The sequence below is a fragment of the Maniola hyperantus genome, chromosome 11 (assembly GCF_902806685.2).
Source record: "Maniola hyperantus chromosome 11, iAphHyp1.2, whole genome shotgun sequence".
NCBI classification, from domain to species: Eukaryota; Metazoa; Arthropoda; class Insecta; order Lepidoptera; family Nymphalidae; genus Maniola; species Maniola hyperantus.
Genome location: NC_048546.1, coordinates 10,843,256 through 10,861,500, shown reverse-complemented (window position 1 = coordinate 10,861,500; position 18,245 = coordinate 10,843,256). Strand labels below are relative to the sequence as shown.

Sequence of the window (18,245 nt, the reverse complement as noted above, 5' to 3'; positions counted from 1 at the left end):
ATATATAAAGGAAAAGGTAATTGACTAACTGGCTGATCTATCAGCGACAGCTCAAACTACTGGACGGTTCGGGCTAAAATATGGCATGCTGATAGCTATTATGACGTAGGCATCCGCTAAGAAAGGATTTTTGAAAATTCAACTCCTAAGGGGGTGAAATAGGGGTTTGAAATTTGTGTAGTCATGGTGCCATTCTATGCATATAAAAAACTTTTACTGACTGACTGACTGATCTATCAACAGCATAAACATATCGCGTAAGGATTTTATATTTACCCAAATATAATTGGCGGTTTATTCACACGAGCGATGGCGAAATGATAAATGTACACACAATCGGATATGTAGAGCAAACGAATCGTAAAATTTTACTAACTGCATTGTGACACAATAAATGTCGCCAAATTCAATTTCCGTGTTAATTCCCTGTGTTGTTTTGACGACCAATATCACCATGATCAACCATCACCGGCTCACTACAGAGCACGGGTCTCCTCTCAAAGTGAAAAGGGTTTTTGGCCATAGTCTACCACGCTGGCCATGTGCGGATTGGTAGACTTTACACCTTTGAGAACATTATGGAGAACTCTCAGGCATGCAGGTTTCCTCACGATGTCTTCCTTCACCGTTAAAGCAAGTGATATTTAATTATTAAAAACGCAAAGTTAGAGGTCCGGGATCGAACCCCGACCTCCGATCAGAAGGCGGACGTCCTACCGACTAGGCTATCACAGCTTTATATAATAATAATGTTCTCAAAGTTGTGTGATTTCTGTCTATCTGCATTTGGCCAGTGTGGTGGGTTATAACCTAATGCCTCCTATTTTTATGCGGAGACCCATGTTCAGTATGGGTCGGCGATGGCTTGACATGATGATGATGATGATGATAATGATGAATATACTTCCTATCATTATTCTTCTTAGCTACCCGAAAAGCGCAAAATGTATACAAAATATGATTTTTCATTCATTTACAGACACTCGTATAAAAGCAGTGAATCGGGTTCAATATAGGTAAGTATAACTAACCACATATGTATTTTATTGCATTATAGTGCTTATGCTTATCACAATATAGCATACGGTATACCGTACAGATTGGGCGTGTGTACAAAACATAATTTTTCCATTTATTTGGCACATTCGTGCTTATGGGTAGTTGAAAATTCGTATTTTTACGAGCGACGCGGCTCGACGCCTCTGAGTTTATATGACCTTAAATGATAACGAATGTGGTGAGGTATCTACTGTATATTATATATATAAATGGAAAAGCAGACTGACTGGCTGATTGACTGATCTATCAACGTACAGCTCAAACTACTTGACGGATGGAGCTGAAATTTGGCATGCAGTAAGAAAGGGTTTCTGAAAATTCACTCCATAAGGGGGTAAAATGGGGGTTTAAAATTTGTGTAGTCCATGCGGACGAAGTCGCGGGGATAAGCTAGTTTTTTATGAGTAGAGTCCAAAGTTATTTCTTAGAAGCTCTGTAGATACATGATTTCTAAGTATAAGTCTTTCTACAGTACTCTCAGTGATTTTAAAAGGACGAGGAGCTGTTAGCCGAGCTCTGAGTCCTTTAAACTAAACGCGGTCGTTAATTGCTATTTAAGCCGAGACTTGTAGGTATATTTCTTACCTGCTTTTCTCTCATCTGCGAGGAAACAATAAACAAATGACTTCAACAGTTTCATTGCAGGTTGCACAGCTAGACAAGGATTTATGAAAACTATAACTACCTAACTATATAATATTTTTTTTTTAAATCCCGTGGGAACTCTTTGATTTTCCGGGATAAAAAGTAGCCTATGTCCTTCCCCGGATGTAAGCTAACTCAACTCGTAAGTACCAAATTTCATCAATCGGTTAAAATGTTAGGCCATAAAACGCTAGCAGACAGACAGACACACACTTTAACATTTATAATATTAGTATGGATTAGTAGATATTTATTTTTGGAATCGTCCATTTCCAAAACCATCTAAAAATAACGATATATTTGTGAAACGCTATTTCAATATACAGTTAGATTTTATTTTCACTAGAAAATGGTCCAGTATCTGAGTCAACGATCCTTTGTTCACAATTTTCGGCAAACCACTTAAATTTTAATTAAATTTTCCACATCACTCCTCGGATTACTGCGAACCATGAACGATACTACTTAAAGTAATACTTTTAGTTTCCAATTTACATTTCATTCCACGCTTCTATTTAACGGAGTCTACCCTGCGTATTATAAACTTTTCTAATATTTCATGTCAATAAACAGTCGTCCTATTCTCTAAACGACCTCTAACAACCTTGATTTCAACGCTGACGCAGGGAATGAATGAAACATGATTTACGTTGCCTCCAGTGTATAATTAAGTACCTACCGTTTCAGAAAACAAGAAGGTAAGCGCGATACATTTAATTAAGATAATGAGAAATAATAATTAACTTTATAAGATTTCTTACGTTCATACTGACAAGTATAACTAGAGTAGGAATTATCAATAGAATAAGGAACCCCTTGACAGACGCCCTTAAAGTTTTAAAGTTGAAGGGTGTCTGGCAGGGGATTGCTACGAGTGCCTGGCAATGCATGACGTGATTTCTAATGCTATCGTGAAGAAAATATAAAAAAATTAGACTTTGTACTTTGATGTAAGATTTTATACACCTTTATTACCTGTTAACTCCAAAAGCCACCATGAACCAAGCTTCATAGTCGCTGATCGTTCCTCCCAGTGTTGGGGACAATACGCAGAGAAACTTTCAGCTTTTAAACGAATGTCTGGCACGCGTTGGCCCTCTCTCTCTCTATAACGTTGAGTTATCTATGTCGAGCTTTGTTCACTCAATATAATTATGTTTCCAATCGATGGTTTCCATGGCGAACTCAACGACGAACACAGGGTTCTAGAGAATAGCAAAACGTAATCTGTTTTTCTAAGCTGTCACCTTTTGTTCCTAAGTTTGACTAATATTCATTGGGCACCGATTTATCTTTGAGTTAGAAACTAGTATTAGAATTTAGTACCTACTCTACAATTTCCCATACTGGCACAGGTATTTATTTTCGGTATCGTAGATACATTTCACGATAGAAGTAAATTAATACCCATAGAAAGACTAATTCTTCTACTTGAAACTACTAAAAATCTTCTTAGAAAAGAAGCTATCTAGACTACAAAATTTCAAACCCCTATTTCACCCCTTTAGGGTTGTATTTTCGAAAATCCTTTCCTATCGGACGTCTACGTCATAATAGCTATTTACATGCCAAATTTCAGCTCGATCCGTCCAATGGTTTGAGCTGTGCGTTGATAGATCAGTCAGTCAGTTAGTCAGTCACCTTTTCCTATATATAGGTATATATAAGACTTCTAGCACGCAGTTTGTTTACGCAAACCTCATTCCAAAAGTTCATTTACTCAAAACGTTGAAGTCTATTACTGTCTGTAGCAACTTCATAAGACTTGTTGCTATACTGCACCCAGTGAAGGAGTGTAGCCATTATTTTTCCAGTTTCCCCCATTTCCCGGAGCTTTATTTATTTCGCGATCGCACTCGGCTGGGACGAGAAATCGCTAAAATTGCTTTATCTAGGGTTCGTCGCCTTTCAAGTACACCTACATTGTTATCAGGCACCAAGGCTTTATTTCGTTCTACTCGACTTTGCAATCTTTTAAAGTAAGGCTTAAGCGCTTTACGTTAAACTTTTCCCGACCACAGATGATGGGTTATGAAGATTTTAGTACTCTATCTCTGTTTTTTTGTAAGTTCATCTATCCCCTCTCACTTGTAACTCTCGAACTCTTACGCCGAGTTTCTTGCTGGTTCTCGGTAGGAACGGCATTCCGAACCAGTGGTAAATTAAAACTACCTGACAATTCATAGCGCTTGTAAAAAGTTTACTTGAATAAGACATATTCTATTCTATTCAGAGCAACACAGTGCATGCAAAATGGCACAAGACTGCATGCTTCAATAATTTAAAATGTAACAAGAATCGTACTATATCCGTTCGTAACTCTACACTAGGTACGATCTTGTCTTAGATGTCTCGGCACAAAATAGACTGCCGCATGCTGTTATGTCGCAAAGTTAATGTTCTAGCATGCGACATTGTTGCTCCAGCATGAAACAGCCTTCAGAGTATGGTACGGTATCGTTCACTTGGGCTAATTGTTCCGCAAATGGCAGTCCCAATATTGACGATTGATTTTTTTATTGTGAGATAGACTTGCGCTTGAATAATCATGCTAGCAAAAGTAACGATGAGGTGTAGGTTGGAGTGCGCTTTCCTAGAAGATGCATATTCACTCTTGCTTTAAAGGTTACATACAGTATTTGGCAGGGCTTTTTTGCAATTTTTGTATCCATTTTGATTCTTTATTTTTTGTTTCAGGTAAATATGCAATGATGGTTGTTTCAAATCTTCAGAACCTGTTATCAATCAGCGAAAAATTGAGATTTCAGTACGATTGATTGGGAATTTGAATTGAAATCAGAATCGCTTTGAGGAATAAGTAAGTTTATATTCCTACTGTTCAGAGTGTAACGCTTTGTAATGCCGTGGTAGCAGCCGGTGTTTTATGCTAATATAAATAAAATTAAGTCGGCCAAAGATAATTATAAATTCAAATCAACTTGCATTAAAAAATAATCATACAAGCCATAAAGTCTGTATTTGCTCGCTTCTTAAGCGCTTGGAATTTTACTGTTTTCATTTTGACCACATTTCAACTTTTATTTTTATACTCATTATTACTTATGCTACGATTTGTTCTATTACTGGTTCGGAAAATAGATTCTACTAAGAAGAGCCAGCGAGAAACTGCATAGTTACTTTTTCAAAACAAAAAAAATTAAATAAGTTATCTCCCAAAGCCATCATAATCCTAACTTCATAGTCGCGTATCGTTCCTCCCTGTGTTAAGGACAATACGCAGAAACTTTCAGCTTTTTTAAATAACGAAGGTCTGGCACGCGCTGGTCTTAGTCCATTTGTATTGTAGTTCATTTAGCACCGATCTTATTTATAGTTGAATTAAACCTAATTGTACCTACTGAACATTATTTTTACGACTAAAGACAGAAATATTTCATATTTTTCGGAATGTCCAATGTTTTTATCGGACTTAAAACACACGGTGGGGTCGCACGCGACATTTAAAATTTACAACATGTTTATCGTCGACCCGACGACGAGAGGGTTAGATTAGATTTGGACATTTCCATTCCAAGATATACCTCATTTACATTTTTTATTGCAACATTTAATGAAAAAAAAAAGGTTTTTATTTAATACGAGTATTTTTCGATTTCACATCGATAGTCATCCATAGGTGATCAAAACGAAAAAGCCTACAGGAAACAAATGGCATTTTTTTTCAGAAACAAACAGTATAACATCAGGACGCGCACTCTGAACAGCACCGAATAACACATATATCCTTCCAACCCCAATTTCACCCCTTTAGGGGGGAGGGGGGATTTTCTCATAGTCGTTTCTTAGCTGACACCTAACCTCAAGAAAAACCTACTTTCTAAATTTAGTTCATTATAATATCAATAATTAAAACTTTCCCATACGAACTTTCATCCCTTATTTTACCACCCTTATAGGCGAATTTTCCAAAAATCCTGAAACACGTATTTCTTCATTTATCTCCTAACTGCGGCGAGAGTTAAAAAGATATGTACTAAATGGCTTTTAACTCTTTCTTACGATCAATCAAAACAACTTTAAAGGCTTGGCATTGTGATTAAATCTAATTCACATAATATAACATTTCCACACACACACACACACACACCACACACCACACACGCGCACACACACACACACGCGCACACACACGCGCACTCTCACTCACACACACACACACACACACACGCGCGCGCGCGCGCACTCATATTGTCAGATTGTATGAGGAGGGCGATGATCACTGCAACACAGTGTAAACTTCTGCAGGATCATCGTTCCCAGCTGTTATTGTTTGTGAAATTATTGTGTGAAAAAAATAAAGATTATTTTTTTTATTTTATTTTTATTTGTGACCGAAAACCCAAATACCAATTTTCATGCAAATAACTTGAAAAATGACCGACTTTCATACAAACTTCCATCCCCCATTTAGCCCACTTAGGGGTGGAATTTCGAAAAATCCTTTCTTAGTGGATACCTACTCTTTACAAAAAATAGACCCTCCAAATTTCATGTCTTTAGGACCAGCGGTTTAGGCTGTGCGTTGATATATATGTCAGTCAGTCAGTCAGTCAGTCAGGACTTTGAATTTTATATATATAGATTGTAGGTAACTTACTCATCATCATTATCATGATCAACCCATGACCGGCTCACTACAGAACACGAGTCTCCTCTCAGAATGAGAAAGGTTATGGTCACAGTCTATATTATTATCTACGCTGGTCAAGTGCGGATTGCCAGGCTTCATACATCTTTGAGAACATTATGGAGAACTCTCAGGCATACAGATTACAGGTCTCCTCACGATGTTTTCCTTCAAGGTTAAATAATATAATAATAGTAATATTATTTTCACGGTAAAAACAAATTATTATTAATTACTTAAAAACGTACATAACTCATAAAAGTTAAAAGTCATGTAAAAGTTAAAGGTGTGCGCCCGGTTTCGAACCCCCGACCTCCGATTAAGAGGCGGATGTCTTAACCAAAGCTTCTTACTACGTAAAATTCAAAATTCAAACTATTTATTTAGAATAGGTAACATGTTACGCTTACTGATGGTCAAAATTGTTAATTTGTAAGATAATATTATAGTGGTGATAATTAATTACGTACTTTAAACTAAAGCTACGAGGGTTCCAAACGCGCCCAAGTCTGAGAAGAGCCCACAAAAAACGGCCGGTATTCTTTTTATTATCACCTCTTTACAAAATCACTTAAACCTATACTAATAAATTACAAATCTGTTAAGAAACTCATTCCCAAACTTTCTTATCATTTAAATAATCCTTTACATTGTAATAGGATTTTCCAACGTAAAACTAATTATCTACTAATTGGACCAAAAATAAGTACCTAACTGAAATATGTAAAATACAGAATATAAATGAAATGTAATTAAAACAATATAGGTTAGTTCCTACCTATTCGTTTATTTGATTACATTAATTCTAGATAGCAGGTGTAGATAACCTTTGGTATGCTACCGTTTTTGGAACAATATTTCATAGTGTAATTTCGCTTATGGCCCCAAATGTATGGCATTATAGATGACACACTGTGTTTAGTACACGATCGTACCTGTTAGACGACTGCTAGTCACGGAAACAGCAAAAATTTTCTATTTCCTAAACCTATTACATACTGTTTTCGATTCTGTTACATTAGGTATGCTATTTTAAAGCCTTATTGATCACTAGCTTATGCTCACTACTTCGTCCGCGTTGACTTCACAAATTTCGAACCCCTATTTTACCCCCTTAGTGTTAAATTTTCAAAAACCCTTTCTTAGCGGATGCCTACGTCATAATAGCTATCTGCTTGCTAAATTTCAGCCCGATCCGTCCAGTAGTTTGAGCTGAGAGTTGATAGATCAGTCAGTCAGTCGACTGACTGACCGACAGTCACCTTTTCCTTTTATATATTTAGACTAGCTGATGCCCGCGTGTATTTAGATTCTCAAAAATCCCGTGGGATCTTTGGTGTTCCGGGATAAAAAGAAGCCTATTACCAGTCTCCAAGTCTTCAACTATATCCATGCAAAAAATCAGGTCAATCCGTTGCTCCGTTGCAGCGTGATTGAAGGACAAACCAATAAACCATCAAATAAATACACTTTCGCATTTATAATAATATGGGTTATTATTAGATGTGTTTCAAGCCGATCTCCTATATTTCGAGGAATTTCTTTAAAATATACATAGGTATGAACATTCCCCACCACGTGGGGACTACGAAGTCCCCCACTAGATGGACGGACGACATAGACGAGTCGCAGGGAGCCGCTAGATTCAGGCGGCGCAAGAACATAGCGTGTGGAAGTCCCTACAAGAGACCTCTACGTCCAGCAGTAGACGTCTATCGGTTGATGATGATGATGAATGTTCACCTCTTGGAAGGTCTTCCAACGCTGCGTTTACAGGTGCAAGGTCGCCAGCACCTTCTATTCCAGCACCTTGGGACTCCAACGCCTATCGGTTTTTAGATCTATGTATTGCCACTTGAGCTTCGCAACCCGTTGAGCTATGCCGGTTACTCTGGCCTTCCTACGAATCTCATTTCTGTTCCGATCACGTAGAGAAACTACATTTATTTTACTTTTAACATTTTATGGTCTACTCGTTACATAATATTTAATTTTAAAGCCTTTAACTTTTATAAGGGTTGAAATTTGTAAGAGTAAGTTTCGTCGTAAATGGCTAATTTTCAGATTCAGAGCTCTAACTTAGGTCATAACATAAGCTCTGTTTCATAATAGGCAGCCATTAGTGACTATCGCTGCCTATACCTACATATAAGTAATCTAAATATATAAAAGGAAAAGGTGACTGCCTGACTGACTGACTGATCTATCAACGCACAGCTCAAACTACTGGACGCAGATAGCTATTATAACGTAGGCATCCGCTAAGAAAGGATTTTTGAAAATTCAACCCCTAAGGGGGTGAAATAGGGGTTTGAAATTTGTGTAGTCCACGCGGACGAAGTCGCGAGCATAAGCTAGTTTTTAGATAAATGTTTAGGTGCCTATAAAAAAAAAAATCATTTCAAAAAGAATAAATGCAATTTCGAATTACATAAATGAAAAGTGTGCTATACCTACTTGTCCATAAATTTAGAAAATCAAAACAGCAACTTATAAAACCAACCAACTGTTAAAAAAGCAACTTAACCAGTTGGTTAAAAAAGTCTTGCGGCCGGTACCTATTCTGTTTTAAATTAGTACATGAAAGAAGAGAAACCGCCAACGGAGCACGATAACGGTATGTGTGCTTAGTACATGCTTTTTAAATCACACAAACGTTGATAGAATTCGAGTTTCTCTAATCTGTGGTCGAAACACTGCAGTGTTACAGTAAAATGGGACTTAACTGCCTTTTTCGGGAACCTTAAACCCTACCTGAAAGTAAAAAGAAAACCTTTTAAGATCACTTCTTTGTCTGTTTGCCTGACGATCTGTCTGGCGTGTCTGTCAAGAAACTTATACGATATTTCCCGTTGACCTAGAATCATGAAATTTGGTAGGTAGGTAGGACTTATAGCACACGTAAGGGAAAAATCCGAAAACAGTGAATTTGTGGTTAAATCAAAAAAAATGTGTTCATGAACTAATAATTAGTATGTATTTTCAATTCTCAAAGTAAGATACCTATACCAAGTGGGGTATAGTATGAAAGGACTTAACCTGCACATTTTAAAACATATTTTTATGCATAATTGTTTTGATTTGTTGTGCAACATGTCGAAAAAATACGACTGTAGTATGGAACCTTCGGTGCGCAAGTCTGACTCGCACTTGGCGTCTGTGTATCAACAGTTAGCTCCCCAAGCGGTAACGGGCAAAATTCAAATCGGTGTTATTGAATTTTCGACTTTAAATCAAGAACCTTCAAGTTCATTTTACTGTGTTACGTTACTGTGTTTTGATCTCGAATTCTATCAACGTTGGGTGAGATGTAAAATCTCATACTAAGCACACTGGGGGCAACCTTTTCCTTTTCGACCAACTTTATTACAGAGAAGTTCGCCAGCGATAAAACTTCGGCCCCCTGAAAATACGAGTTATGAAGTTTATGGACAGCCTTTGATTTGATTGAGCCGTGCGGGGATTTATTTCGTAGAATATAGATCAGGTGATAGCCTAGCGGTTAGGACGTCCGCCTTCTAATCGGAGGTCGGGGGTTCGATCCCGGGCACGCACCTCTAACTTTTCGGAGTTATGTGCGTTTTAATTAATTAAATATCATTTGCTTTAACGGTGAAGGAAAACATCGCGAAGAAACCTGCATGCCTGAGAGTTCTCCATAATGTTCTCAAAGGTTTGAGCCTCAATAGCTCAACCGGTATAGGAGTGGACTGAAAACCGAAAGGTCGACGGTGCAAATCCCGCCCATTGCACTATTGTCGTACCTACTCCTAGCACAAGCTTGACGCTTAATTGGAGAGGAAAGGGGGATATTAGTCATTTAATATGGCTAATATTCTTTTTAAAAAAAAAAAAAAAAAAAAAAAAAAAGGTGTATGAAGTCTACCAATCCGCACATGGCCAGCGTGGTAGACTATGGCCAAAAACCCTTCTCACTCTGAGAAAAGACCCGCGCTCTGTAGTGAGCCGGTGATGGGTTGATCATGATGATGATGATAGCATAGTGGTTACGTCGGCCTCCTATTCGAGGGATTCAGGGTTTAATCCCGGGCCTCTAACTTTTCGAAGTTATGTGGGTTTTAAGCAATTAAATATCATTTGCTTTAAGGGTGAGGAAACCTGCATGCCTGAGAGTGATAGTGGTCTCAAAGGTGTGTAAAGTCTGATAAGCCGCATTGGACCATAGAGGTAAGAGGGTAAAATAGAGGTTTGAAATTTTTGTAGTTCACGCGAAGTCGCGGGCATATGCTACTTACTCATATGGGTATAGCGGACAAAGTCGCGGGCAAAAGCTAGTTAAATTTCTAGCGCGTTAAATACTATTCAAACCGAGAAGACAATTGACTTCTTCAGTGCAGTTCGCGGCCGAAAGTAATGTACATCGACCTTTAGAAGGAGTAGCAGATTTGTAGAGCATTGTCTCTGTCGTTGAAACCGACAAAACGTCATATTTTTTTTTTTTTTTTTTTTTTTTATTAACTATCAAATATTGAACATTTTACAAATACTTTTAACACAACAAAAAAACCACTAAGGTTTAGTATGTTGCTTATCATTCCGTCCATTAATCGATTTTGGGTATAGTGCTACCATAAATAATATATACATTATGTATAGAAGCACTAGCACTAGGGAGCGTTACATGATAATAATTTGTTATATTTAATTTTTCAAAAATGGGAATTGTTAATATTTGTTTTGAAAGTATGATTTTAACTTGTGTTTAAAGTTAAATTCGGTTAGTCCTGACCTAAAAGTATTATCTAAACTATTTATTAGGCGAGGGATCATGTACGCGCTGGTGCGCTCACCATATTTATTTTTTTGCAGAGATGGTAACTAGTTTTTTTTTGAGTTACTTTGCGTGTCTGAATTTTGTTAATAACTTCCTTTTGCATGGCTAAATTAAAAAATTGTTCTTTTAGGATCGTAAGTTGAACTTTGTCATAAATATTAATCTCTTTACAATACTTAAATATAAGATTTTCATTATTTTTTGCAAGTAGTTTAATATTTAGAGGAACAATGGTTTTTAAAATCCTTAGTTGCAACTGATAAACATGTTGTAAGTGCGACTTGTCGGTTCGACCATAGCTACTCAACCCATAAGCAATTATGGAGTCGGCAAGAGCATTGTACAGCATCAATTTGACTTTAAAATTTAACCTCTTTCTAATTATAAATAAGTTTGCCAAGAATGCTCTGAGCTTATCACAGACATGCTTTATGTGCTCATGCCAGTTGAACTTATGGTCAATTATTAATCCTAAGTATTTATGCGAGTTAACTATTTCAATAGTGGGACAATTACAGTTGCTATGTGGTTGGTGCAAACAGTTATGATTATGCGCAATAAGTTTATGTTTTAACATGCTATTAGCTTTTAAATTTGGTGAATGTATGTGGACTAATTTTGTCTTTTGAGAGTTTAATATTAAACCACTGTCATGACACCATTTATTTAAATTATCAAAGTCTTCCTGTAGCATTAGCAAGGCATCATTGACATCTTTAGCTGCTACAAGCATGCATGTATCATCAGCATATTGGTACGTAGTACAGTGTCTAAATATCTTATTCATATCATTCACATAAGTTATAAAATGCAATGGTCCAAGCACGGAACCTTGAGCTGTGCCCTCAGTTACTGTGATTGGTGCGCTATAGCTGTCACAGATCCTAACGCGGTAGCTTCTATTACTCAGATAGTTTTTACACCAATTTAAAAGAGATCCCCGTATACCTGAGTTTTCTAATCTTGTAATAAGCTTGTTGTGATCTAATGTGTCAAATGCACGAGAAAAATCAATAAATAAAGCCAGAACATGTAGTTTTTGGTTCATCCATGAATTAACTTGATCTGTAAAGTCTGACAATAACATTGTCGTATTCTTACCGGGCCTAAAACCAAATTGGCTAGAGCTTAAAATATCATTTTTATGATAGAACTCATGTATTTGATTACAGATATATTTTTCTACTATTTTATCAATGGAAGATGTTAAAGTGATTGGCCTATAATTATTTAAGTCATCATATTTACCTTTCTTGTGTACTGGTCTTACACAACCTACTTTAAGTTCATCAGGATAGGACTCAGTTTCAATACAGGCATTTATAAACTTAGCTAAAGGTTCTGAAATTATATTAGCAAAACCCTTGATGTCTCTCATTCTAACACAATCAAATCCTGGGGCTTTATCAATACGAAACCTATTTATTAATTTATAGACACTATCCGGCGTTGCCTTCCTAAAATACATGCTACAATTAGATTGTATCGTGTTGTTTTGACCAAGATTTAATAAGTTCTGGTTGCAATTCGGCAATATATTTTTCACGGTAGTGTCAAAGTTGGTCGCAAAGTTGTCTGCAATTTGTTGTGGTACACGACTGAGCGATTTAAAAGCATTTAACACAACCTCATCAATTGATCTTATTATCCTTCCAGCGATATCATTTAGTAATTGCCACAATTTTCTTGAATTATTAAAATTTTTAATTATTTTCTTTTTATAGTATAAATTTCTATAGTATTCAGTTATTTTATTTACCTTATTTCTTTTCCTATTGTATTCTAATCTTAACAATACGTTATTTTGATCTTTCTTCCATTTATGAAACAGTTCATCTCGCTTATTACTCAAATTAATGATTTTTTTATTTATCCATGGCGCCTGGCAATGTAGTTTTGAATTTATACTAATAATTCTCTTTGCCTTTGAATAAGCATTATTAAAAGTATCAGAAATGAAAGTATACATTTGCTGCGGAGACTGCATATTGTCAATATGAGACCAATCCACACATAATTCCTCGCCTAATATCACTGGGTCATAAATAGGTATTTGCTTGCTTACAGTAAAGTTAAGTGACCTTGATTCGTGAATATTGCATAGTGCTATTATGGTCAGGCGATGATCCGCCAGTACCGTATCGACCGCAGCCGTGCAAGGGTCCGCCGTGTGGGAGCGCACAAAAATGTGATCAATGCACGATTTTGTAGTTAAACTTAATCTTTTTTCAATACGTGTATAATCACTAATACCACATTTCAGACCCTGCTCCGCCAGTAGGTTTAAGTACTTATCTCTCATTACGGATGACAATTTCAGGTCTATGTTCATATCTCCAATAACTATAATGTTGACAAAGTGCTGTAAGTTATTTAATAATAGTGACAATTCATTAATAAACAGCTGCTTATTATAAGATGGAGGTCTATAAATTGCACACAAGGCGATTACTGTATTACACGGTGTTTTAATAGAACCAATTATCGACTCAAATGTTTGTGAACTATAAGTCATATAAGTAAATTTTAAATAGTTCCTTATATATACGATAACACCTCCGCCTTTTCTATTCTGTCGCAGTTGTGAATGCATTTTATAGCCAGGAATGTTGAACAAATGACAGACATTCAGTGCTATACCTACTTCGGTTAATATTATTATATCGATGGGATGTAAACTTATTTCTATTAGATGCAGCAACTTAGCGTAGTTTTTTGTTATTGAACGTATATTAATATGTATAGCTAAGAGATTAATGTGACAATTCGGGAGTTTTTTGATAAAGTTGTTGCAATTTAAACAATCAAAGTATTCAGTTATTTCAGGTGATTGTATATAATTACTATCCATTACAATTTATATGAAAATAATGTAATACTTGAATAACTCAATATTTATAATATAAAAATAAGTGCAGGTAGGTAGGTAGGTACTCACGTTATTTGGTTAGGGATTCAATATCCGACATGGATCTAATTAAATGCACTTTACTTTCCTTTGTTTTCCTTGCAAAAACTTTACCATTTTTACACCAGATAAATTCATATGTTGGACGTAGATTTTTTTTCGCGTTATACAACAACATTTTATTATGCGGTGTTAGGGCTTCACGAATAAAAACTGGATTTTTAGCCACTTCGTGTAATGCATTGGGTACAATGTCACCAACTGTAGGAGTCACCTGCTTTGCCGCGGAAATCCAATGTTCGCGGGACTTTATCGTATGTAGTTCCACGAGAAGGGAACACGGGTTATCTTTACGGATTGGCATGCAGCGGGTGGATTTTACATCGTCTATGGCCACCTTAAGCTTAGTGGCAATAGATTTCATAGTTTCCAGGGGTTTTTGTATAGCCACTTCAGGTAGTCCAGATATTTCCAAGGAATTCAAAAGTGCTTTTTGTTCCATTTCCTGCATCTGGGTCTCAACGCAGACTACTCGAAGTTCTAGGTTCTTATTTTTGTTTTGGAGTTCGTTATTTTTGTTTTCTAGCACTCTAATTCTACTTTCTTGACCTTTAACACACTCTTCCAAACTCGACATTTGTTCACCTAGAAAATTGAGCGAGATTTCAAATTCTTTCTTGAAGTCCTCGAATTCTTTCTTAAAAATTTTTTTCATCTCCGATGTTATCTGACTGATTAGTTTGGAGTTTACGTCCTTGCTGATGGGTGCTTCTTCCTCATCGTCAGATTCGTCTACAGAAACAAATGTTGACGATCTGCGTGACACGTTGCATATGCATTCGGCGCAGCTCCATTCCAATCCAGGGGTGTTTCGAAGAGTCGCCAGCTGTTTATTGGACAGCTTCGCACATTCATGGGTAGCGTGGACACTTTTTTCACACCTGCTACACACTATACCAAAAACTTTCTTAGTTATATTTTTATTACACGTAGAACATTTAGTAAAACCCATTTTTGTAATTAGGTATTCTTCGCGCAACACAATACACTGTGCGTAACGTGCGACGCCAAGCGACGGAATATATATTAGTATAGTAAGCGACAGGTTGAAATGGCAATCGGGGAGGGTACGCCCCGCACAGCCCCTGCGCTAACCTAGTGCGGGCAAGCGCTGGTGACGTGCGGACATACCCCGATTGCCCTCTCAACCTGTTGCGGACAATACTATAGTTCCTACTAGTAATTCCTATGCTCCTAGATCATTGAATTTCAATGAGTAAATACTAAATACATACCAGCTGTACCTATATATTTGTACATTGACAATAGTGTCGTTAATACATTACGCAATGTACAAACATTCGTTCTGAATATTTCACGATATTAATTGATGTGAAATCATATATCACACAACGGCTTTACTCACGTGTTTATGTCGACGACGTTACGGTTAGCCGGACTAGTTTCGAACCCATCCGGGGTCCTTTTTCACAGGGACTAGTCAGACTAACGTCGACAAAGCCGTTAGGTATATATAGTAGGTATAATGGAAATGATTTACGATAGTTTAAACGCTAAGATCTGAAATCACACTTGTGTAAATAAATGTACTTGTATTTTCACGCATTGAGTACAAGTCAGGTTGGCCGAGTGGTCTAAGGCGCCAGATTTAAGCTCTGGTTCCCGAGAGGGAGCGTGGGTTCGAACCCCACACCTGACAAACAAAGTTCAATCGCATTTTTTTCATTCGTTAAAAAATTTAACGCCAAAGTAATATTTTATTTTTGGTTGAGTTTTCAATTACTTACCAAATAAACTTTGACCGACACGCCAATACATTTTGGCAGATGTATCATACATAGCTAACTGTCATCATCATCAACAACCCAACGCCGACTGACTACTAAGCAAGGGTCTTCTCTTGGAATGAGAAGGGTTTGGCCTTAGTCTACTACGCTGGCCAAGTGCGGATTGGTAGACTTCACACACCTTTGAGAACATTATGGAGAACTCTCAGGCATGCAGGTTTCCTCACAAATTTAGGGGCCAACTTTATTAAAAAGAAATTCAAAATCATTTCGGGACATTCGAGTAAAGTTTTTGAATAAAATATCATCTAATTTCCAAAAATCCTTTCTTAATGAGTCTACGTTACAAAAGGAACCCAACTGGTAAAATTTCAAGATTGTTTAGTTTGTGCGTTGATAAATCAGTCAAGTATTTTATATGTACCTAATGAAAATAAAAAGAGATCATATTTGCCAATTTCCACTTACCAACTTTCCCTACATAGGTAAGTATCTAGGTACCTACTGCATGCCGTAAACACTCATGCCGCTATACGCCAGTGCATTTTATAGCGTAAATTACTTCACGTTCTTTGCATATTTCCAGTTACAACTTGTTTTATATCTTCGCAAATTTTTATAACCTTATGGGCCTTGGCAAATCTAAATACATAAAAGGAAAAGGTGACTGACTGACGGCTCAAACTATTGGACAGATCGGACTGAAATTTGGCATGCAGATTTCTGCTATTATGACGTAGGCATCCGCTAAGAAAGGATTTTAGAAAATTCAACCCCTAAGGGTGTGAAATAGGAGTTTCAAATTTAGTTAGTCTAGCTATTTGCTAGCAAATAAGCTAGTTGAATACTAAGCCCGATAGTGCAGTCCAGCCGTACCAGAGCTCTAATATAGGAACAGATACAAATAACATAGGAACTAATATAGGAAAACACTAGCTAAACGCATTTCCCATTACAAAGTTAATAGCGGGAATATTCGACTAAGTAATTGAATTCACACCCACCACGGCATAGGTAAACACTATCGGTACAAGGACAATTAAACTTTAATAGATCAAAATTCAGATGTAAGTTCTCTCTAGCAGTTCCAGACGAATATTGCAATTAGTTTCTCTCTCACATGGTCAAAGAGATAGTGGGACCAATTTTATCTGTGGATAAAACATAGACGGTTTTATCTACAGATAAAATCAGTGGGTACCTAATTCTTCGTCTTCTTTGCGTGCCTCTCCGACTAGCGAAGATTGGCAGTCAGCTTATCGTATTCTACTCTGTTTTTCGCGATGCGAAATATTTCTGCAGCACTCGCAATTCCCGTCCACTCCCGGATGTTGCGCATCTAGGACTTTTTTCTGCGACCGACACCTTTTCTTCCGGCAACTTTTCCAATCATGATGAGTTGTAGGAGTTCTTACCACTCGTGCCCAAGCACGTGCCCCAAATATGCGACTTTCCTCATATTTATGGGGTACCTGTTTACAACCAATTAATTTTTTACAGGAGTCTTTTACACTGCCTGAATCCAGCGACTTCCTTCGACTAATTTGAGGTCGCTTGTTCACCTGGTGGGGTTGTTCTACACTGGGTGCGAGATGAACATTCCAGCACCTTGAGATCCCAACGTCTATCCGTTTTTTTGAACTATATAATGCCCTGCCCATTGCCACTTCAGCTTTGCAACCCGCTGAGATAATATGTCAGTTACTTTATTACTCCTACAGATCTCCTCCTTGCTTTGATCACATAGGTACTTAAAGAAACTCAAAGCATAATTCTCTCCATGGCCTGTAGAGTGACTCTGACCTTATTTTTGACCTTTACTTAGCGTCCTTGAAATTGAAATTGAAATAATTTTATTTGCTAAATATGGGTAGTTTACAAAGGTCCCTTGTCTCCGTATGTGTCGTCACAACAGACAGATTATGTACAACTAAACTCTAACACTTCTTAAAATGTGTGTCAGCCTTTATACAGAGTGGAAAATGGGTCAGCAAGGGTTCTCTCACCAAAGGTTATCTGTGCGAGATTGCTGCAAGCGATAAGACTGCCTAGTGTTTTTTTGTGTACTTGTTTGATACTACTTTTAATTTAAACAAACAGCGACTGGGTGCATATGGTCTGTAAATCAACCGAATGTAGCGTTCCCGTTTATGTTTCTACTACTAACTGCGTTTTAATATCTACTATTTTTTTTATTTTATTTAGTTACAAGTTAGCCCTTAATTGGTATCTCACCTAGTGGTAAGTGATGATGTAATATAAGATGGATGCGGGCTAACCTGAAAGGAATATGGCAGTATTTATTAAACTCATACCCCTTTGGTTTCTACACGGCATCGTACCGGAATGCTGAGTCGTTACGGTTACGGAGGCGTTACGGTT

General features: G+C 37.1%; 1 non-coding gene across 1 annotated transcript; it reads left to right on the top strand.

Moving 5' to 3' along the window:
* The first annotated feature begins 15,691 nt into the window (after positions 1 to 15,691).
* On the top strand, positions 15,692 to 15,775 carry TRNAL-UAA (transfer RNA leucine (anticodon UAA)). The gene has a single exon. It is a non-coding gene; the product is annotated as a tRNA-Leu (tRNA).
* The last annotated feature ends 2,470 nt before the right edge of the window (positions 15,776 to 18,245 follow it).